Source organism: Lontra canadensis, unplaced genomic scaffold (assembly GCF_010015895.1).
Source record: "Lontra canadensis isolate GAN:19392208 unplaced genomic scaffold, GSC_riverotter_1.0 scaffold21, whole genome shotgun sequence".
Classification (NCBI taxonomy): Eukaryota; Metazoa; Chordata; class Mammalia; order Carnivora; family Mustelidae; genus Lontra; species Lontra canadensis.
The window spans coordinates 1,998,451-2,022,574 of NW_022631015.1; the positions used below are offsets into that span (position 1 = coordinate 1,998,451).

A 24,124-nucleotide genomic window follows, 5' to 3' on the forward strand; every position below is an offset into this window, starting at 1 on the left:
CTGTGCTTTGCCAACATGCTGTTTTTGGCACTTGACTTAATTCAATGGCCACTTTATACTGGTTTTTCTTCAGAAATAAGCAGTAAAATCAATGCTAGTTTCTTTCAGCCCCTCCTTGCTTCTCATTACTGGATGACAACCCCATAACTGGTATGACAGACCTGCATATAAAGCCAGGACATACCTGCCATTCTACATGACCGAGAAGAGCTAAGGAGGAGCATCCAGCTTGTACTTTTAGCAGTGACTGTGCACTCGATTCTTAGAAGCAGAATATGTACCGGTGTCAATCAACCCACAATCTCAATCTCCCCCCTGCCCCAGCATGTGTACACAGCATAGTTGCAAAGCAATCCAAGCCAAATCATCATTGTGGCTCTTTGCTTGTCATAGAGGAAGCCTCAGATTGGCTGTATGTGTACAACCTCAGCACATTTTGTCTTTTAAGAGGAGGAAATACAGTCCAGTGCGTTACCTTGAGATAAATATTTTTAAATACCCCTTTCTTTGCACATATTCCTTTTAACAGAATCATTATTTTTGTTATACCCAAGACATACCTACAAAATTTAAGAAGTCATTTACAAATAGTATTCAAAACAAATGCAAAATATACATGATTAAACTAAGCTATATCAATAGTTTTTTTTTTTTTAAGATTTTATTTATTTATTTGACAGGCAGAGATCACAAGTAGGCAGAGAGAGAGGAGGAAGCAGGCTCCCTGCTGAGCTGAGAGCCTGATGCGGGGCTCGATCCCAGGAGCCTGGGATCATGACTCGAGCCAAAGGCAGAGGCTTAACCCACTGAGCCACCCAGGCGCCCCTATATCAATAGTTTTATTTTCTTATATTTCATGTTTCATAGAAGGCACGTATGATAAATTTTACCCATAAATTCATGTAAGCAAAAAAAAAAAAAAAAAAAAAAAAAAAGAATGGGGCCCAGGGAATTGATAATATCACCTATGCCATGTGCTGTAAAGATAAACATCAGGGTCAGCCCCAGACCTTTACTATTTTGCATATGAAACAAATCCAGGTTTGGGTGGCATCCCCTTATGAGAGAGTAAATACCCAATTCTCTCCGAACTGAACACAGCCATTCATAACCCTATCCACTACCCACCCCAATACTTAAACTGTTATCTAGTTACGCTGTGAATATCCAGAAGGAGAGTTACCAAGTACCATGGATTAAGAAAGAGCTGGCCAGGAAAGGGGTGGAGGGAAAGGGGAGAACAAACTGGAAACCTCCAGCTGGGGCCTGTTTGTGACTTCTTGGCCTCACTGTTTGAGACTTTCTGGCATCTTTATTGCCTGTTGTCTCAGTGATAATGTGCAAGCATAGAGATATATTAAAACCCTAAGTAAATATATTCAAAGAGGGAAAAAGAATAGGTCATTAGAGAAAAGAGCAGAAGAACATTCATTTTGAAGTAACACATATAGAGTATGCAATATTTTAATTTTTAAAATTGCCATAAAAGTGTAAGTCAAGGCTATTATTATTTCGATTGAGGGCTTTGGGGAGCACAGGCAAATAAATTATAAATGACATTCCATGAAATGAAATGCTAAAAGAAACCCTTAGTAAACTGGACTTTTCCTATCCTTATTTGCTATAGAATTATTTCTTTATGAAATTGTGAAAGGACCAATCTACCAATTTTATAAAAGAAAAGCATAACTTGCCTCATTTCAGACAGATTTGTTCTATGCTAAATAGAACAAAATTGCTGTTGTAAGCTGCTGTTGCTAATAATAAGGAAAGCCAATTATGATGTATTCTTGTAAGGATTTTTAAAAAATAGTTACAAAACAGCTCAATTCTTTTCTTATTAGTCACATAATACTTTCGACAAGAACATAGTCCAGACTAAGATTAACAACATGGCAAGCTGCTTGCCCTTTTTTCCTTTTTTTTCCCCCAGAACAAATATATGATATTGTTATCACGGCCAGGCAGTCCAGATGTGCTGGCAACTTAGTCTTTCTGTGTGGTGCACTGAGCACCGTTAGGTCCCAGACTCTTTCCTGGGCAAATGAAGTACTTAATTCTAACTTCTAGGTAGTAGAGCATACTCCCACCCCTATGATTGGATAGTTATCTTCCCACATCTCCTTTTACAAAATAATCTTTCCCTTGCCCATCGTTCTCTCTTACCCACTTACTACCCTGTGTCTTCTCACAGTGGACAACAATGCCCTTGGGGTGGCCCACAGCACCCAGCCCAGTGTCTGTCCACAGCATGCAGTGGTGAGCTACTGAGGACATCCACCGGGCTGTTAGCAGGAATATCTTATTTTTCACAAAGGCAACAGATTATATTTTAACTGTAAAAATTCAACCTGTGTTAGTGATAATAATTCAATACTTTTATTTACATTCTTTCACCTATGACTTGCATGATGTGTGATATATGTGCCTAATAACCAAGAAAAGTGATGATGAATGCTTTATGTTAAGCTTGAAGATGAAATGAACATACTGGTTTGTAACCAGACTCTTTAAAAAAATTTTTTTCCCCAATTGCTCTGTCAGAACGTACTCTTTAAACAGGGATATGATAGTCCTCTGAATAAAACAGCCTGCATTTGCTAGCTATACGTGACAACATCCAAAAGGGGTACAATATATCACCAAAACAGCTCACAAACTGGCTAGTCACATTATTTATTACGAGCCACACATGTGACAAATTATTTAACTCAGTTGATCCTAATAAGTCAAAGAGCAAGCAATTAGCTAACTCAGTCAGAGGGCTGTTTGTGGCAATTTATAGATGCGCTCAAGCTGTCCCAGCACTTCAAAGCCCCATTAAGGGGAAACCTTTTAATGACTCACTTGAGATGACAAGTATTACACAGCACATATGGCAGCCAAGAATCTGGCAGCCTATTCTGTTACACTCGGCCTCCCCGCTGGCCCACCCCTAGCCCCCAACAGCTGTTTACGTGTTTTCAGTCTGTGCTTTGCTGTTGTAAGCAGACACGGCACCGTAGAATCAGGAAACAGTGTTTTCAGGAGCAGCAAGTGGCACTGAATTATTGCATCACCCAGGTTTCTGGGAACGGCTAAAATTTCCACATTTTTATGGGTTTGGGTTGAGTTATTTCACAGGGGAGGAAGGACAGAGAAACAGGGACAGACAGTGACGGCCAGCTCTGGTGACTTTAGGGAAGTCACTTATTACAACCCGGTGTCTCTTTATGAAAATGGAAGGCAATAAAACCCTACCTTACAGAGGTGTGGGGAGAAGGAGCTAAGTGAAGGCAAGTATGGCGCTCTGAAGATGGAAAGGGTGGTCGTCAGGATGGTTATTTTTTATGGCATCATGAACTGTGTGGGTCAGAGGGTGTTCTGCACCCTGACCTTCTCACAGCACTTCTCCTTAAGAAAGTGTTCACTTGGGCTAGATCCACATCTGCATCCTTAATTCCATCACTATGCCCCCGGCACCCCTTCCGGAAGAAGAGTGCAATGCCACAACTCAGCCGTTCAATAAAGGAATGGAATTTTGAGCAACAACTTCCCAGAGGGACGCCTGCATTGGGGCCACTTGTTCCCTGGAAACAGGGCCCACAACCAGTTTAGACACTTAGAAATGAAATACCAGCTGACACTCTCAATATTCGGGCAGCACTGAAGAAACAAGTGCGATGGGAACAGGACTGAAATGGCTGAAAATGTTGAGTATGTAAGAAGCTGAGAGACCTCAACACCAAAGCAGCATGTTCTTTTTAAGTGATAACGGTCCTACTTCTTTATCTGTGGTTTCAAGGACCTCAGTAAGGCCAGCCTGGTGAAAGACAAGCTGAATGGATACGAGCAGCTGGTGACAGCAGGAAAACACAACACCCTCTCATACCTGTGGAGGGGCCAGAGTGTACGAAGAAAAGGCAAGTGTCAACTTCTTTCGAAGTACGGGCAGCCATGAGAACTCATTAAATCCTTTGACACCATACACTCACTTTACTCCTGTGAAACAATCCATTGATTGTGCTTTCGTGTTCCCCACCAGCCACAGCTGCATCAGAGCCATGCTGTAATTATAGCTTGCAGGAGATGAACGCGCCAACAGGAGGAAGGGGAACCATGTTCTTTCACAGGGCAGAGAAGTATGCCACCCCACAGGGGACAGGACAGCCACCCGGCCTGAAGTACTAGGACTCACTCTGTTCTTGACTCTAGCTGCTCACTTCGGCCTGCTGGGATTTCAAATTTGCTATTTTGGTTGCATAGAAAAAGCTCAACAAAAGAAATGTGAAGTTTAAGAGGTGATACGGAAAAAAGAGTGAAGAGGTGGACATTGCTTTCATAGTTGCAATTAAAATTTTCAAATCTTCCTGCTAATACCCCTTAGCAAAATGGGAGTCACCTCGGGGATGCCTGGGTTTTTTAAGCATCCAATTCTTGATTTTGGCTCAGGTCATGATCCAAAGTCATGGGATTAAGCCCCGCATTGTGAGAATCGAATCTGCTTGAGGTTCTTCTACCTTTCCCTCTGTCCCTCCCCCTGCTCATGCTCTAAATAAGTTTAAACAAACAAACAAACAAACAAACAAATAAATAAAATCTTCTGGGGTCCTTGGGAGGAGTAGTTATCCAAGCAACTGATTCTTCTGCTCAGGTCATGATCTCAAGGTCTTGAGATCAAGGGTCCCCCTGCCCCAGTCCACTCTCAGCTCAGGGAGGGGTCTGCTGAAGTTTCTCTCTCCTTCTGCCCCTTCCTGCACTTGCTTGCACTCTCTCTAAAATAAATAAATAAATCTTTAAAAAAGGGGGAAGGGGAATCACCTCATATTTGAGTCCTAACAAAATCCTGCTAACATATTATGGGGCAGCCTCTCAATTATATTATTTTGAAGTGCTATGTTGGGGTGGCTGAGCGAGAAGGAAGAAATGTTAATTAAACATCAATCAATTGTAGTTGCCAGGCTTCAAGAGGGCATGGAACAATCTGTTTTTAAAAAGAGGTTAAAAAAAATTGCTGTAATTATTGCAAGTATGACCTCATAATTACAAGAGTTTGATGTCAACAATACTTTAGAAAGCACTTTGAAAAGCAATATATTAGGGATGGGAGGCATGACTATATATATATATGTCCATGGGATGAATGAAATAGCAGATGTCCTCGTGTTATGCACTGAAGACTTGTGGCGTGGGACAGACCTTCCAATGGCAGCACCAGCAACGGATTCAAAAGCCCAGGATGAACATGATGTGCTCTGAGAAACAGATGAATCAGGGAGGTATCAAAAGTGTGTCTAAAGATACTGAATAAAACTGTTTTATAAAATGTGAGTAGAAAGAACCCCCATGATTTCTAAATATCTTAATGTTATTTAAAGTATGTATATATCCTTAATTTAGTAAGTTAAAACTTATAGTCATTTGACCATTTGTCACATTCCTCAATGTTTAATTATTCAGCTGGCTTAGAATATTTTTTGTTTCTTCTCTTTGGAAACTATGCTTCATATTTGAGGTTACTTGTCCTTGGGCACATACAATCTAAATAAAAAGAATATAAAACTATAAAATAGTGTAAGAATATACAAAAAAATTTTATTGAAAGAGCTGTTTCAAACCAACGAACTTGAAATAATTTCAAAGAATACCAATTTTGATGTCTGTGATTCAGATTTTAGTTACAGAAAATATTGGCATATCTTTTAACAAAATATGTTGTTTCTTCTATTTGCAAATGCATATGTAAAGTCTAGAAGGATACGTACCAACCCAATCTCTGCATGTCAGAATTAAAATGATTTTTAAAGGTATATAGATACCACAAAATACATTATAAAAAGATTTTGGTCTGTTAACACACACATGTGTGTGCATGCACACAAAATAAAACCTAAGACCCCTGTGTTACTGACTCAAAACAACTAAAAACCAGAATTATATAAGTAGATTAGAAATCTTATGACATTTTCAGGGTATAGATTCTTCAAGATTATTCTTTAAGTGTATTATATCTCAAGATACTCAATGCGTTGTTCCTTGTAGTATCACCAAATATTTTCACAATTTCTATTTGCCAAATATTATGCCAAAGTAAACTTGACAAAGTAAAATTTGCTCCAAATAAGAATAACACATTGTTAATCTTTTAAAATATGTGCTCAAAATAACCCTACGTAATCTTTTATTGTATCTTCACTTAAAAAAATAAAGATAATGTGGTGTTAGTAAGGCTGAAGATATGGTCTGACTGTGTTTTCTGTTACGCTCTGGAGCTGACAGTGATGAGGAAAAAAAAAGAGGTTTTTTGAAATGAAACATAAGAGATCATTTATTGATTTATATAATCCTTAACCTAAGGATGTAATCCTCAGGATGTAATAAATAGACTCTGGAAATGAGTGTGATAATTTGTTAAAGAAACAAAGCCATGCCCAGGGTATAGGGAGGCTGCCGTGTCAGGCTGGTAGAAAGCAGAGGCCGCTGGGAGTAGAAGACCTATGTTCACGCCTGGCTTTTGGACAATTCCTGATCTTCTGTGATCTTTCTCTCTCTCACTTAACGTGGGAATAATAGTACTAATGGCGCTATCTTCAGGACTGATTAAAGGAAGCTACTCACAGGAGAACTCTCCAAAAACTCTGACATCCAATAGAAACATTAGGTATTTTGTACTGTTATTCCTGTTTGTTCAACAAACTTTTACTCAGAATATATCATGAGGTCAAAATTCTTCCCTTCCTTATTTTTTTCTGGTGAAAAATAAGATCATTAATTCTCAGATATACCGAGGCTCTATAATTGTCTGTATTGCCCCTTCCCACGGGGAACAAGCCAGGACAAAGAGACCTGGCAGGAACAAGAACCTTGAGGAACACCATAGCTAGAATGCCAGCATAATACAACTTTCTGCTACTCCTTTGCAGTGGAACCGTGGTCCTCAGAATAACAGCAAAGAGTAGCTACCCTCAAGCTCTGGTTTCTGACATGCTGATGACCAGCCCGGTGGGTCTTCTCTCTTCCCGTCAGGGTCACCTCAGAGAAATCCTACTGCTAGAACTGGATGCTGTCCACCCCTGTGGTAGGAGGAACTGTGCTCACATTACTTTCATAAAGTCTCACAGTTAGACCCACAGAAGAGTGGTCTCAGTTTGCAGCATATTCCCAGATGTTCAGCAGAACGGATGGGAAAAACTAAAGGGACTAAAAAAGGGTAAGGATTGAAGGCACACCTTCTTTTAGTCAAGTTGTCCATTATCCTCTTTTGACTTTGGATATCTATAGAAAAGCACATTTTGGAGGGGAAAATGAATTTTAGACACATCCAACATTGGTCATTTGTGATATACCGAGAGAGACATTTAAAGACTAAAATGGCTGGCAGGTGCACTGCTTCATGGGCCACCTGGCCTAACAGATCTTTACCGTGTAGATCCTAGGATGTGGCTTTTAGAGCAATTTCACATTTTGTGAGTAAAGCTTCCCCTAGGGAGTAAAATTATACAAGATATAAGATCTATACCCGAACTCTTTTGCTCTATGAAGCAAACTTTCACCAGTTAGAGGTCAGCCACCTACCTGCACTCTCAGCTCGCTGGATCATGTGACTGGCTCACATCCTGTTCCCAGTATCTGTGCTACATAATGTGTGCAGAAATATCATCTTTTTAAAAAGTCCTCAGTTAGTCCTTAGTAAAACAATCTACATTAGTTTATTGCTTGGGGATATCCTTCCAGTTTTACAACTGGGTGTTCTAAGGGAGGTTGTGATGTGTTAACCCTCAAGAACATAACCAGAAACCACAGGGGAATTCTTGGCTCTACAGAGGTATTCCATTTTGTGTAGATGTGGAAGTGTGACATCTAGTCCTGTGGGGCTGTGCTCTAACATTTCTACTGGCCACACAGAATGTTGTGTGAAAAAAGAAAGTTACATTCACAGGAATGTGAGAAGGCTGAGATGAAAAGTGCCAATGTACATGTTAATGCTTTTAACAGATATTATTTAATCCCTAGAATTGGGAATTGAGGTCTAAACAAACCCAGGGCACTTTCCACAGAATCCAGTGGAGAACCAGGTTAAATAATTAGATATGTGGAAAATAGCATTTAAGAATAAAATTTATAAGACTCTAAGAGAGTGAATATTTTCCCAGTAGATAGGCACACAGGAGTGCAAATGATAGAAAGTAGAGTATGAAACGTTCCTAATTTTTTCTAAATATCCCTGGGGCCAGGGCTGTCATCACACTCACCACCACTTATTGTAACTGATCTCCCTAAGTATGTACGGTGACCACGCAAGGTCAGAGGCTGCGCTGTATTAATTTTGTTATCCATACCAAGCAAAACAATTAATTCTCAATAAATGGGTGGTATTCAGTAAATATTTGCTAAATAAATTATTACACAAAGTTGTGAATAAAGAAAAAGGAAAAACAAATTCAAAGTGTTTTTTTTTTTAAAGATTATTTATTTATTTATTTATTTGATGGACAGAGATCACAAGTAGGCAGAGAGGCAGGCAGAGAAGGGGGGAGCAGGCTCCCCACTGAGCAGAGAGCCCGATGCGGGGCTCCATCCCAGGACCCTGGGACGAAGACCCGAGCCGAAGGCAGAGGCTTTAACCCACTGAACCAACCAGGTGCCCCAAAGTGTTTTTTTTTTTTTTAAAGATTTGTTTATTCATCTGAGAGAGAGAGAGAGAGAGCATGAGCAGGAAGGGCTGAGGGAGAGGCAGAGAATTCCAAGCCCGATGTGTGACTCGATCCCAGGACCCTGAGGATCACAACCTGAGCCAAAACAAAGAGTCAGACGCTCAACCAACTGTGCCACCCAGGTGCCTCAAAGATTATCTCGAAAATCTAGTTATGGATATGGAAAAGATAAAAATTCACTATTTTCTATTTACAAAGGTATTGGGTACAAAATATAGAAAATTATTTAGCTCTAAGTGGGAAGGATGATTTGACTGTAAGAGGGTCAAACCACTAAAAAGGTGACTAAGGAAAGTAGAGGTTCTCAGAGTTCTCTGAAATCTTTCAAATGCATTCCTGAAGAGTTTGGATTTTGACTTGCTAATAAGGAAACAAGCTGGCTGGGTGAGAAAATTCAAGTGAACTCAGAATTATGAATCAATATAGGCATTTTTATGTTAAACAAAAAAATAAATATTTCTCAAAGACAGAAATTTCTTCTTTCTCATCATGTTACCCAAGTTTTTTATATTGAGATAATATGGAGAAGTTCCATATTAGAGAGATTTTCTCTCATTTTTACTTCTTTGTATTTAAGTAGCAGAAAACTCACTTTATAGTAACTTGCCAGGGCAAGCACAGGACAGATGGGTTTAGGTGGTCACTTTGGAAATGTACTGTGTTTCTAAGACATTTCTTAAAAACTTCGTTCATGTAGTTCTGATCTAGATGTTATGCATGAGACATAGAAGAGTGTTCCAAGAGGGGGCAAGATCTATATGCACTGGCAGGATAACCTTTCTAGGTGACAGCACTCTTGACCCTGGTTCTGGAATGAAAGGGCCTCGGGAAGCTCTATTCATTTTGCCTCACGAACATATGACCTAATTCCACATTGGTGATATAGAGAGCTCTTGGATAAACTGAAGAGGGAGATAAAGAATTAGTTATATTATTCAGCAAATACTTGAGTTGCTATGTGAGAAAGTGAATAACAATAAGTGATGATATATTTTCTTTAGTAGAGTTGTATTACAGGGGTAGCAAGGCAGAACCTGAGAATGAAAAGGAAGGGAAGGAAAATTTACAGAAATATTTTACTGTTATAAGAAAAAATTTAAAATTTAACTGGGCTAAGTTGGGGCTTACTATTCTTGTTTTACCCAATACTGCTTAGTAACCCCCCCCCCTTTTTTTAAGCTAGTATTATAAGCACACTGCTGTGGAGTCTAGCTATTTTGGTTAATGTCCAAACAGCTGCTATGGTTGGTTAGTTCTGCTAGGGTAACCAGAAAGTAGGCACTCACATGGTATCTTTCAAAGCAAAGATCCAAGGCAATATGTTTGGTGCAGTATTTTCCCAATGATAACCAAATTCCATTAATATACTCAATCATTAGAAACAAAGATAATTGCAGCAGCATAAACAATGCCCCACATCCAGCTGGAAATCTTGGTCACTGTCTACCCATGACAAGGTCTTTGTCCATATTCTGGAGGACACTGAAATTAAAAAAGTAAGTATATATCCCCACTAGACAGTGATAGTATTTGGTAGAAAAACTAAACTAGTAAGGAAAGATATAAACTGTTCATGAGATATGACAGTAGAAATCAGAGGAACAAAAAAAGAACATCCTATTATCTTGCCAATTTTAGACTGAACCAAAGGTAAAACAATTCCTGAAGTATATTTCCTAGATGCAAAACAATGAAATTTCGGAAATGGATGTTCCTCTCAGTAAAGAAGGCATTCATCTATTAAAAAAGAAACATGCAAGAGGAAAAGATGGGCACTGAGCAATCAAGTAGACTGAACATATTGGAGAAGCAGCCTTCTCCTATGGAACTAGAACCAGTGATACAGACAATAAACCTGGGATGTATATCCAGAACATGGAAGAAATGAGTAAGGAGATTAAACTCCCCCCCGCAAAGAGAGAAAGACAGAGAGAGAGAGAGAGAGAGAAAGAGAGAGAGAGACTATACTATTCTATACTACATTTTAACCGATTTGCGGCCAAGCCCCTGTTTGGAAATTAAACTTGAAAGACCAGAATTTTTTAAAAAATCATTAAGTGATTTTAAAAAACTAAACAACTGAGATTCGAAATTAAGATGGCTTACTTTTGGGGCACCTGGGTGTCTCAGTGGGTTAAAGCCTCTGCCTTCAGCTCGGGTCATGGTCTTGGGGTCCTGGGATTGAGCCCCGCATCGGGCTCTCTGCTCAGCGGGAAGCCTGCTTCCTCCTCTCTCTCTGCCTGCCTCTCTGCCTACTTGTGATCTTTGTCAAGTAAATAAATGAAATCTTAAAAAAAAAAAAAAAAAGATGGCTTACTTTCTAGGCAAAAAGCAGGCTGAATACAGGTTTAAAATTAAAATTTCAAATACATCCCTGAAGTGCATCATCGTAAATCTCTGCCGCATAGCCGTGTAAGGGCAACAGTGTGACCAGTCAAGAGAAGTGAATCTGAAGAAACATTGTGTTTTACTTACAAATGCAAAAATGCGGTCAAAATAAGAGCCACGTAAATAAGAAAAATTTATCTATCAAAAAATGCCTGTTCTGTTTTTCAGTAAACCTCTCATCTTTCTTCTCAGTGTTTCAGCAGGACTGCTCCAACCTTCATCCCAGAAATCCTACTGAGTTTACTGGAAATAACAGGATTCAGATTACTCAAATGGTTGAGAGCATCTGCTTTCCTGCAAGACGCACAGCAGGATGAAGCAAAAGACATCACTCAAGATCTGGCACGTCGACCAACAGTCAGACGGAGATCTGGCAAGGATTGTAAGTAGAAGGAAGCCTACATAACTTTCCAGAATCACAGAGAAAGAGCAGTGTGATTCCAAGTCTTGCAGCTACAGAAAAGTTTAATAGTCTTTTCCCAGATAGGTCCCATGTCAAGGAACCTTCATCCACAAAAGATAATCAAAATGATTATTTTTGAACACATATATAAGTAGATTTATTTATGCTGAGAGTTTTATTTTTAGAACTTCTTTTCTAAATCAAACAAGGAAGGCACTGGTTTAAAAACAGGGGGTGGCATTTTCAAACTGGAACATACAGTTTATGCTGTCTAAATAAAGCATATTTACCAGGCAGCAGGGGTCTGAGAATTCTTTACAGTTCTTGGTATCTCAAAACTGGAGAAAGAGAAAATTCATGCACAGTACTGTCAGTGAGGTTGACCAAAGAGCTATTAAACCGTTGTTGCTGATTTATGGAGATATAAAATTACTTAGAAATACAAATAATTGTTATTAAATAAATAAAATCATCCCCCATTTAGTCGAGCATGTATGAAGATGTACATGTATGTGTGCAAATGTCAAATATTAATAAAAGGCTGGAGTGAAATAAACCAAAATGTAATCAGAAGTACTCTTTTGGTGCTTTTATGATGAGATGATTCGCTGACTAAAACGTTTCATATTGTGCAATTAGAATGATTGTAACTTAGGATCACTAAGAGAGAAATAGTGAAATGAAAAGAAAGACTCCACATATGGACTTAGGAAGGAAATAAAAACTCTTAAAATTCAGTCTTGAACTCAATGCCATTAGCAACACCTGGCAAGTGACCCACAGTCAGCATCAGTGATCAAGAGAATCCTAACACAGTTTTGGTTGTTGATTACTTGATAAGCATGGCTTATAAATATAGCTACAGATAGGATCTTATAATTCTGTGGCTCTTGAGTTCATTACCTGATGATATCCAAGAATGGATTTATAAGGATAAGGCAATATGATGTAATAGAAAAAAAACATGGGTTATCCAGTTCAGAATTCCCTTGTGTTTATTATACCTTTGGGCTTAGCTCCAGTTTTTTCATCTGTAAAAAACAGACTTAATAACATGTATCACGCATATAGTTGTGAGGATTACATGAAATAGTATAATGTCACTTAGCCTGGTTCATAGTAGCTCATAAAATAGTTATGCTAGCAGTAGCAGTAAAAGCCATTACCAAGAGAAAAGGTCACTCTTTCTGCACATATGCAACTTATGACATTAAAAATAATTGGCCTTTTAAAAAATATATAGTTTTATGGAATTAATCACAAATTTTCATTGGTCTGTTTTTATATATTGATCAATGGATTTTAAAAGTAATAAAAAGAAAAATGAAATAAATACCTTAAAGATTAATTTAAAGAATAGAAAGATCTTTCTAAATATATTACAAAACACATTTTGAAAGCTAGAAAGACTCTCATATATTATCTATCCACTCTAAAACCCTGTCTTACTGAAAAAATTTAGGTGAGTCTTTAACTTGCATAGACACATACAGATTAAGGAACAGAGATGCAACTAAAAGTCAGCACGCCTGGTACCTAGAGACTTTTCTTCCTATCTATGTACAAATTATTTTGTATATTAAGCCAAATGATTAAAAAATTTCCATCATTAAAATATTACAATTTAAATTTTAACATTAATAAAATTTAAAATTTAACATTAATTTAAAATTAATTAAACTTAAATATAAAATATACCAAAAAGCAATTTTGATCTCATGTTTTGTTGCCTTATTAACCAAATAAAATTTGCCATGTGGGGCTATGCTCTATCATTTCTACTGGCCACAGAGAATGTCATGTGAAAAAAGAAAGTTACATTCACAGGAATGTGAGAGGGTGGAGATGAAAAATGCCAATGTACATGTTAATGCTCTTAATAGATATTATTTAATCCCTAGAAAGTACATCATTACATGTTTATTTAGTCAGAACTGTTTTTTAATTATTAAAAAACTATTATCTAGTTGTATTTCCAGTTCATTTAGAATTTATAAATGAAACAGTACCTATGTAATATTTACCATACAATTTTTAACTAGTGAAGATCTTGATATAATGGAATTACAATTAGAACAAGAGCCTCAATTTAAGGAAAAGACCACGATCAACCTGCACGTGAGAACTTGAACTACTCAGTCATGGTCCTTCTACCCCTTGCATTTTACTTTTCTCACCAACTGGTCCCAAATACCCAATCAAATATCTATGTGAAAATCAGATCCAGACAACCATTCATGAAACTTACACAGTTGAGAACTTTCTTTATAAGAATTATAAAGATCAAAAGAACACTGCCAACAAAGGAAAACGTGATATAGGAGGGTGATTTATATAGAACTCAAATCGTCAACATTTAATAAAAACCACAAATCCCAGAGTCATAGGGAGGAAATGATGCAACGTAAACTAGGGAAAGCCTACAAATAGGACTGGTAGTCAGTTATGTCTTCACCAAAGTGGCATTTTTGCCAACAAGACTCTTGGCAGCCCTTAGGGGGCTAAGCTAGTACAATTTACCAAATATGGTGGGGAATGCGAAAACATCACAGATATTAGCATTTATTTTTGAGACTAACATAATGCAGTCCACAGGCTTGCCATCGGAGCCTGCAGCCACTAAGTGATAACTGAAGCAGTGGAATGCAAATAATCCATTGGTTCACATTAGTGTCACGCTCATTTGTAAATGTTCTCAGTCCCCTTCTGGCCCTTAGGGTACCTCACTTACTTTTTAGGGGCATAACTCATGGGCAGTAATTTAAAAAGGAGTTAAATTGTGAGAGCACCAGTTAGCAATGATTTACTCATTAAAAAGTGCATTAGCCTACAGTGCCCTGAGCTGCTCGACCTTGTAGCTGATCACTTCTAAACTGTTTGAATAGAAGTTAGTTATTTACCTACTGGCAGTGGCCCAAGATTTATCTATTTAAAAAGCTACAAGGTTCTATCATTTATCTGTAAGCTCCCTACTCAATGTTAAAATTCTGAAATGCTGATTTAACTATAGGAGGAAACTATGTTGAAACAAGTGAAAAATGAATATAGAACTCTGATAAAACAGGAAATATTTAAGCAATCTGGCACCTCTCCTCGGAGAAGTTAAAAGGATGTTTCAGATAATTTATGGATTTAAGGGGATAAAGCCCTTGTTATAAAGAAATAGGGTCAGAAGGCCCAGAGCACTTGACCCAGAAACGCCATATTGGACTTCTGATTCTGGAAAAGAGCAAAACTCTGTAATTTATTAGAAAAACCTGCATGGAAATTAATTTACAGCCTCGTTATCTCCATGCTACAGAGATAAATATAATTATTTCTCATTTTGAAGTTGAAAAAGGAAAGCTATCTTAGAATAAGTGGATTCTCCCACTCATTCTCTTTCTGCTTGTTTATGTTCATCATATATCAAATTAATGTGTCTGCAAATCCAAGTAAAGAAGTCAAGTGCTTTAATCTGAACTTTATGTCACTTTCTCATACCAAGGAAGAGTAGGAGAAATGGTGGAATATATCTAAACTGATACTGGCTAAAGACTACAAAGGCAAAGGGACAAAGCAGTGTTTTCATAGTGTTAAAAACAACCTTGTGTTTTTAGTTTATAAAGATCACAGTAGAAAGTGACGAGGTGAAATCATGATTGTTTCAGCCTCTGGGCTCCCTAGGTGTCAAGGGGCAAAGAGAGTCCATTTTGCCAGTCTGTGGCCTGGCTGTCCGCTTCCTCTCCAATATTTTCCATCCTTTCCCTCCTCCTATGTTACCGCCCACCTGCCATTCCCTGAGACACACCCGTCCTTTGGTCTGGAGAATGAAGCCCACAGACTTTGTTTAAACCACTTCAATGGTGGGCCAGCCAGGCCACTGCACGGACATCCAGTCCCAGGCAGAGTGTCCAGCTTTGGTCTTTCCTCTTGTTCTACACCCCAAAACAGAGGAGACTTCTGAACTCCTGGGGCTACACTGACAAATCAGACTGTGCGTGGCTTCTATACTGGTTTGATTACTGCTGTCTGCAGAAATGCAAAGGACAGGGTGAACCAAAGTGACTTAGCTGGGAATCACAGCATGCTATTCAAAGTGAATGTTTTGTAATTTATAAAAAATTTCCTGCTTGGTCATTTGTCTGAGAAAAGAAGAAAAGCTATGATATTCCTCCTTCCCTCCTCCCCAAAGGTAAAAGCAATGCCAAGAATGTCCCCTAAAAATATAACATTAATTTCCAACTTCAAGAACTTAACATCGTGCCATCAAGTTCAATCTCCATCAGAAATCCATTAGGGTATATACTTTTAGGACCTATCAAATCATTCCTTCTCGGTTGTGTAATTCTGTTGGAATTTTACTGTAACAAGCACTAAAATATCAATGGAAAAAGGATAATGACCAGAAATGGCATAGATTTTACTCTGCAATAAATCAAATAACTTCATCGCATATCAGAGATGGAAAGGTAAACATGAGTTAGAGACCCTGTTGTCCTGAACACAAATAGGCTTTGTATTATTAAGACATTTCATTTGCAGTGGCATAAAAATCTGATAGCTACTTCATTAACAGCATCTTAAATAAGAAAATGTACTGTTAGGAGGACTTGTCAGTGCTTCTTACTCTGACCCGGGAATTTCACAGTGAACAATGATCATTTCACATTGATGCCTTATCTACTTCATTGCAATTAATTTTTTTTTAAATCAAGAACAAAAACAGTATTTTTATTACATTTATCAACACCAATGACTGAGGGGGAAAGGAGACTAGAGTGTGCCCGTCAGAGGTAGTACTGTGTGGTTATTGTAATAAAAGAGGAGATTTGACTCTTTCAGCAAATGGTAAACATTATCACAGCAGCTTCAGACTTTAATTTGAATAAATGATTAAGTCAGGAGAGCTCATTCTTATTAACTCTCATTAATAATTGGAGAAACTTTTTTTCTTTTTTCTGGTTATTAGATTTTCACTCTGACTTGTGGCAACAGCAGCAGGAGCTGCTGCCACCACTTGAAATCATTGAGCACTTAATGATGCCCCAGGCTCTACGCTTACAAACATCTTCTAATTTACTCATCGTAACAACCATATGAGCTCTATCTTACCCACTTCACAGCTGAAAAAACAGAGGCATAGTGAGATTGCCCTAGATCGGAGCCCATAACTGTCTATTCCAGTGCTTTCTTTACTCTTTACCAGTTATTTTCCAGCTATACCTTTCAATAATACCTTTCCAATAATTCTATCAAAATCCTTGCAAGCAGACATTATTATTACTGTCTCTGAACTGAGACCACATACTTATACATGTTTACAACATTGTGCCCAAGCTCTAAAGAGGCAGTGCTGGACCCCGAGTTTACCAAACCACTGGCCTCTAGCAGGGAAGAGTCCTGCCAGTGTTAGAAAGAGCACAGATTTTGGAAACCTTTTACAAAATAACAGGCTATCAACAGCTGAGGTATATTTTTCATTCAGTTAAAAAAAAAAAAAAGACTAACATTGTAGCTTCTGCCTACCTCCAAAATGGAAAGAAGGGGCTAGCGGGGTAGGGGTGGGGTGCTAAGTTTTTATAGAGCTTAGATCCAGAGTTTTACTTGTAATGAGTTTTCTTCTGCTCTGCACTAATTATCAGTCATTCCCCTCTCTGGCTCCTTCCCCTCTACCTCTAAATCTTAAGATTTTCCTTTCTAAACAATGCCATTATCATTATCAACAGCAGAACCTTCCTTTAACCCCAGTAGTTTCTTCTTTCTTTTTCCACCCAAACGCCTTGAAAACCTAGTCTATATGACCTTCTTTAAGCCTCATTCATTAAAACTTTGTATCTGGCTTTCACCTCCACAGAACTTCGCTGTAAAATTACAATCTCCCCAACATCAAAGTCAATTGCATATTTGGTCATTCCAAATTTACCTGGTAAACTACCTCTTCTGTGAACCCATCTCTCTCCTTGCCTTCAATATTCAGTACTGTTCACTGTTCTTATCTCTCAGACCATTTTTCTGACTTCTGTCCTTAAAAAACATAGCTGTGTCCCCAGGTTCTGCATCCCCACAACTGCACTATTTTTACTCCACGTTCTCCCTGGATACTTGATTCACTTTCCCAGCTTCATTTACTCTAAACAGAGCTGCATGTGTTTCCCTTTGGCCCAGACCTCTCTCCCAGGTTTCACCCTTGTATATACTTCTGGTTCCTTAAGATTAACATTTTTATTAAAAAAAAAAAAAAACAGCTTTTTTGATAAATAATTCACCAACTACACAATCCACCCATTTAAAATTGTATAATTTGATGGACCGGAGTATATTTACAGAGTTGTACAACCACAACCACAATCCAAGTTCAGAATATTTATCATCCCCAAAGAAATCCCATACCCTTTAGCAATCATTCTCCATCCTTGGTCCCTGTCTTAGGCAACCACTAACCTACTTTACATCTCTACAGCATTGTCTATTCCAGACATTCCATATAAATGGCATCCTACAACATGTTGCCTTTTAGGTCTGCCTTCTGTTACTCAGCATAACCTTTTCAAAGTTCACCCTGGCTGTGCCCTGTACAAGCGCCTCTTTCTTTTTATGGTGGAATACTATGCTGTCTTATGGAGGCACAGCACTCTGCATTATCCACAGTTTGGCTTTCCCCAGTTTCCATTAAGATGTCCCAGAAGATCAACTGTGGCCCAGAAGAGGATCATCCTTCTGATGTCTAGCCAGAAGGTCAACAGCAGCCTAGTGCTACATCTCAGTGTCCATGTCATTCTCCTGGCTTCATCTCATCATGTGGGCACTTTACCATCTCATGTCATCACAAGAAGAAGGGCAAGTACAGTACAATAAGATATTTTGAGAGAGAGATGGAGACCGCATCATAATAATAATAATAATAAGTCTCATGACTTTTATTACAGTATATTGTTACAATTATCCTAGTGTATTATTAGCTATTTTTAATCTCTTATGTGTCCAATTTATAAAGTAAACTGTGTTTAATGTTTTGAGGAACTGCCAAACTGTTTTACAAAGTGGCTGAACCATTTTACATTCCGACCAGTGATGAATGAGGGTTCCAATTTCTCTACGTCCTCAGGAACACTTGCTATGTGTCTGTCATTCTGTTTACAGCCATTGTAGTGGGTATGAAGTGGTTTCTCACTGTGGTTTTGATTTGCATATCCTTAATGACTAACAATGCATCTTGTCATATGCCTATAGGTCATGTGTATACCTTCTTTGGAGAAATGTCTATTTAAATCCTTTGTCTATTTTTAATTCAGTTATTTGCTTTTATTACAGAGTTATAAGAGTTATTTACATATTCTGGTTTCTTGTCAGACATACAATTTGCAAGTATTTTCTCCCATTTGGTGGGTTGGCTTTTTACTTTCTTGATGGTGTCCTATGAAACACAAAAGCTTTCCATTTTGATGAGGCCCAATTTAACACTTTCCTTTCGTTGCTTGTGCTTTCGATGCCATTTTAAGAAGACTGTGTGACTCAGGGTTGGGAAGATCTCCTATGTTTTCTCCTAAGACTATGATAGTTTCGCACTTATATTTATGTGTATAATCCATTTTTCAGTTAATTTTTTGTGTATGGCATGAAGTTTTTTCCACATGAATTTTCTTGGTACCCTTGTTGAAAACTAATTGATCATAAATGCATGGGCTACTGTTCTATAAATCAAACCTTGCTTTCTTTCCCAAAGCCAGTTCCTGACTTTTTTTTTAAATTTTTTAAATTTTTTTATAAACATATAATGTATTTTTATCCCCAGGGGTACAGGTCTGTGAATCGCCAGGTTTACACACTTCACAGCACTCACCGTAGCACATACCCTCCCCAATGTCCATAACCCCACCCCTCTTTCCCCACCCCCTTCCCCCCAGCAACCCTCAGTTTGTTTTGTGAGATTAAGAGTCACTTATCTGACTTTTTTTTTTTTTTTTTAATGGTACCACCATCTATTCTCTTGTTCTGATATGCGGAGTCATCTTTGATTCTTTCCTTTGCCTCTCATGCACAAATATTTGTCAAGCCATGTAGTTTCTATTTTTGTAAGTCATTTTCATTCTTTCCTTTACATTCTCAAGTGTTCAATACTGTTGTCCTCTAGACAGTTGAGAAATAAATCCATATCTAACCTGGTATACTGACTGAGCTGTTCCAAATCAAAGCTATCACACCTTTGATGGTCAAAGCAGAGTAGTCTAATAATGGCTGGGTTGTGGAATAAACTGGTTTTATGAGTTGTTGTGTCAGAGCAATGGCCTACTCATATTCTTAGCCTAACCCCTAAACTTCCAGAAGAGATTATGCTAATTTAGAAAAAATGTTAGGGGTTGTCCTGAATGATTAGAAAATGTCTGACCTATTCTAAAGCAGTTATTAACCTAATAAATATTTGAACTAATTTAGCCATTTCTGAACTAAAGTAGGCTATTTTTTTTTTTTCAGCTTAATATGACTACATCAGTACCTCTTCTAGAAGCTGAGTGGGTAGTGAGAGCAAAGGTTTCCACAAATTCAAATGACTACCCACATTTAGTAGATATGTCAAAATGATATAGCTAAATGTATAAATTGTTATAGTCAATGGTTAACTTCTGAAGGTATTAGACTTCTAAAATTATTCAAAATTAGTGTTCTCTGCAGGAAAAAATGTGCTTATTATTTTGATATCACAAATTCTATATGTATAGCAGAAGCAACATAGTACAGATCTAAATAGCACCTTTTAAACTATGCTCATATTTAAACATGACACTTATTTTCTCTTGGGAGAGATGGAAGTATATAAAACCAAAGAAAAACAATGACACACACAGTTTTTACCTAGAAATACATCCTCCTTAGACTTGGAAATCAATCAGGCTTTGGAATCTACAATCTGCTTGCATGAATTTCAATCACATATCTTTTTACCAAAGCCTACAATAAATCCTCTTTTAATTAACTGTTTAACACCCCATATGAATTACTTGAAAATAACTTTTGGATTTAATAGACAGACTCAAATTTAGCAGGGTGGCTTTAAGTTCAATGGTGTTTATAAAAGGGAAGTGTTACTATTTTTTACCCCCAGCCGTGTAAATGTGAACATTTGATGCCTTGGCCTACTTTGATTAGATATGCATTCTCATTCACAGCTGCAAACTGTTTCCCCTTCCTATGGCTGCTCCCAGATAAGACCATGCAATTTTGCCTGGGCTCTAAACCTCCTCCTGGCTATTGCTGCCCTCTCCCCTCCAGCTGCTAATAGAGAGCCCCATGTTTATACCAATGCTGCAATTAAACCAAAGTCAAGTAGAGAAGCCCCAAGGACAGTGACAAAAGTGCAAGGCTCAAAACTGATTTTCAGCTTCAGCTCCCCCGCCCAGCTCCTCCCCATCCTACCTCAGTTGAAGAATATGGAACCAGAGGCCGGGTAGGGGAGAAGGAAGGAACACCAGGAAGAGAATTACAAAGGGTTCTCGTCTCCTTGCTCTGACTGTCTACCCCTGTCTCAACGTTCTCCGTCCTCTTCATTTTCATTTGCCATTTTGGACTTTCTTCACAAATTGAATCCTGTTTTCCAAATTGGCCAGTGAAAAGTTTTTGCCATGTTGAAATCATTTCCAGAGCTAAATCGGGAAACCTGAGGCAGCCGGGCAATCTTACAGCTGGCTGGAATGTGGCTTGCAATAAAAGGCAGTGTGAATAAGGTGCATTGAAGCTAAATTGGATTCATGTGAAGGGCCATTTATTCAGAGGGGGTGGAGATGGAAGGAGAGGAATTAATGAATATAAGAAATTAAATTAGCTCAAGAAACCCTTTAAAAAATATACTGAAAAATATCTGACCTGCCATGAACCTTTTTACAAACCTTTGGGTTTAGACCACGGGAGTTCAGTGATATTCCTCTCCAAAGAAAGCCTTCTGGAAGGAAGGCACTTCTGAGTTAGATAAGACAGAGCTTGAAGGTGGCTGTGAGGAGAATCTGATTTCTCCTGACCGCAATCAGAAGGATGGAAGGCACGGTTGTGAAAGTCAATACCTAGCTGAGAGACAAGAGGTCACCCTAACCGATGAAAATATTTAATTAACTAATCACAGAATACCTAACACAAAAATAAACCTGTCTTCTCATCTTAGCTATCACATTTTTCTTCAATGAAATGAAAAGAAATCATGACCTATCATGTTCTTGAAAAATTATTGATCAATTTATGAGCCTAATGCTTTAATTGTTTGCAATAATATTTTACTCACACTTCTAATCTGATCTGACTGCCACTCTGAGAAAAGCCATGGGGAATTCCACTGGAAGAATGATGGTGCTGTTATAAGCAAAAGGATTTACAGACATACATTAATATTGTCCTATGAAAATAATCCCATTGCAGAAAAATTTTCCTTCCCTAAATAACCATCTAATTTTGTCATTAAAACATTTAATAACATCAAAACATTAACAGAACGGGAGGGAATAATGATATTAAATATCTTAAAAGACTGCTTAGTGTTTTCTTTATAGTGAAACACACATTTATCTCATTTTCACCTAAATTTTTCTTATTATATGGAAAGTAAGATGTTACATCTATTGTTTTATTTCCATAACGACATATCTGGTAAGGGAATAAGCATACACAAAATAGTACTACAACTTGGCTACGTTGCCAAAACCATTAGAAAGAAATAGAAACAAACAAAAAAATCCTGTTTTTAGAAATCAAGTTTTTATGCAAAAGATTCTGGGCTCAGTGGAGTTTGAGATTATAGCAGTGGACATTCAAAATATATTTGCTGGTTGGGCTATGGGATTTTACTTATTTTATTTATTAATCAAAAACTTATTTTCTAAAAAGTACATCCTCTCAAAGTAAATTCCAAACAAAAGGCATTCTTTTCTCTCCATTAGGCTCTATAATTTATTAACAAATTTGATCTCTTCTAGAATTAATTTATATTCATCCCCATTTGAAGGTGGCACATTCTGAACCTATTCAAAGGTCAGAGAGGTTCTAAGAGTCCTTACAGCACATCAATGCGGCACGATTTAGCAGTGGGAATATTTTATTCCACGGGCTGTGAATCCGGGAGGATGGGAGGGTGGTGGTGCCTGGCTTGCCTGTCATGTGTTTTGATTCCTGCGCAGCTGAGCCTGGCTTCAAGTCACACACTGAAGAAGTGACTCTGGGAAAATGGACTGTTTCCCCCCTTGTATTGCTTTTTCATTTTTTAGAACTTTGTGTCACTTATCATTCTTGCCTGCCTAAGATCAATCGGGATAAAATTAATAAAACGATCCCAAGACCACCCTGTGTTGTGGGCAGCCTCAAACACACGTCAGGGCTGCACTGTCCATTACAGTAAGCACAGACCACAGGTGACCATTTACGCTTACTTTAATGAAAACGAACAGAATCTGAAAGTGAGCTCCTGAGTTGCACTCGCCACACCTGTGGCTTGTGGCTAATGGACTGGACACTGCAGACAGAGAACATTTCTAACACTGCAGAATTTTCGATTGGGCAGCAGTGCTTTCCATTTTATTTCTTCCACCTTCTCCTATCTGACCTCTCGCTAATGCATAGTGGAAATGGCTATCAAAATGAACCTGGGTGCCAGTCACCAAGAGTCGTTTCGGCACTAGGGTCCTGGCTGGGAAGCTTCTGCGTAGTTTACCATTCGCGCTCCACCTGGCCCCTCTCTGCATTTCCAGTCATAACCACCAGATAAAGAGATGCACAGCTGGTGTAAGTTTAAAATGCAGAGGCAAAATTGGCATTAGTATCTTTTGCCATTCATTTCTCTCTTCATGCTAACTCAGCTATTATTTCCTCAGTCACAGGTCAGGCACTGAAGGCACAAAAGGTTCCCAGCCTCAAGGAACACAATCTAGGAAGGATATGGAAAAGTAAAGCCACAATCAGGGAGTAATTTCCCAAGAGCCACGCCAAAGGCCCAAACAGAGCAGTGGGGGGCAGGGAGCTTGGCCTGGAAGGACAACTCCCTACGGGACAGAAGTTAAGGCAGAGTTTCTCAAATCGGCACTATTGACATTTTGGGCCAGATAATTCTTTGTTACCCCACGTGTGGTAGGATGTTTAGCAGAATCCCTGGCCTTCACCCAGCAGAGAAGATAATCAAAAATGTCTCCAGGCATTACCAAATGTCCCCTGGGGGGACAAAATCACCCCCCTTTTTGAGAACCATTCAGCTAAAGTCTTTAGGACACATTCACTATTCGCCCCAACAAAATTCACTGGGCAACTACTGAAAACTAATTGATGAGGATAACAAGATGAGAGGACAAGGTCTTTTTATTAAGCAGCTTAAAGTCTGGTAGTAACTAGAATGAACAGGTAGGGTGAAGGTAGAGGTAATTTCAAATGGGGAAATTGCATGTGTAGAAGTACAGAAGGATAGGGCACCTTAAGAAGGTGGGGGAGGCTCAGGTCATGATCTCAGGGTCCTGGGATCAAGCCCTGCATCTGGCTGCATCCTCCACAGGGAGTCTGCTTGCTCCTCTCCCCCTCTCTGTGTCCATGCTCTCTCTTAAATAAATAAACAAAATCTTTAAAAACATATATATCTTAAAAATAAATAATATATTTAATTTAATATATATTAAAAATATATGTATTTGGAAGTACA

At 38.3% G+C, this 24,124-nt stretch overlaps 1 protein-coding gene and 1 long non-coding RNA gene across 3 annotated transcripts in view; one reads left to right on the top strand and one right to left on the bottom strand.

Moving 5' to 3' along the window:
- Positions 1 to 24,124, bottom strand: part of GMDS (GDP-mannose 4,6-dehydratase) — a 623,268-nt gene that overhangs the window by 240,441 nt on the left and 358,703 nt on the right. The window lies entirely within an intron of this gene.
- LOC116869879 overlaps positions 5,123 to 24,124 on the top strand; it is a 28,438-nt gene continuing 9,436 nt past the window's right edge. The window contains exons 1-2 of the long non-coding RNA XR_004383128.1: positions 5,123 to 5,306; positions 11,274 to 11,463. This is a non-coding gene — a long non-coding RNA (uncharacterized LOC116869879). The remainder of the gene's footprint in view (positions 5,307 to 11,273; positions 11,464 to 24,124) is intronic.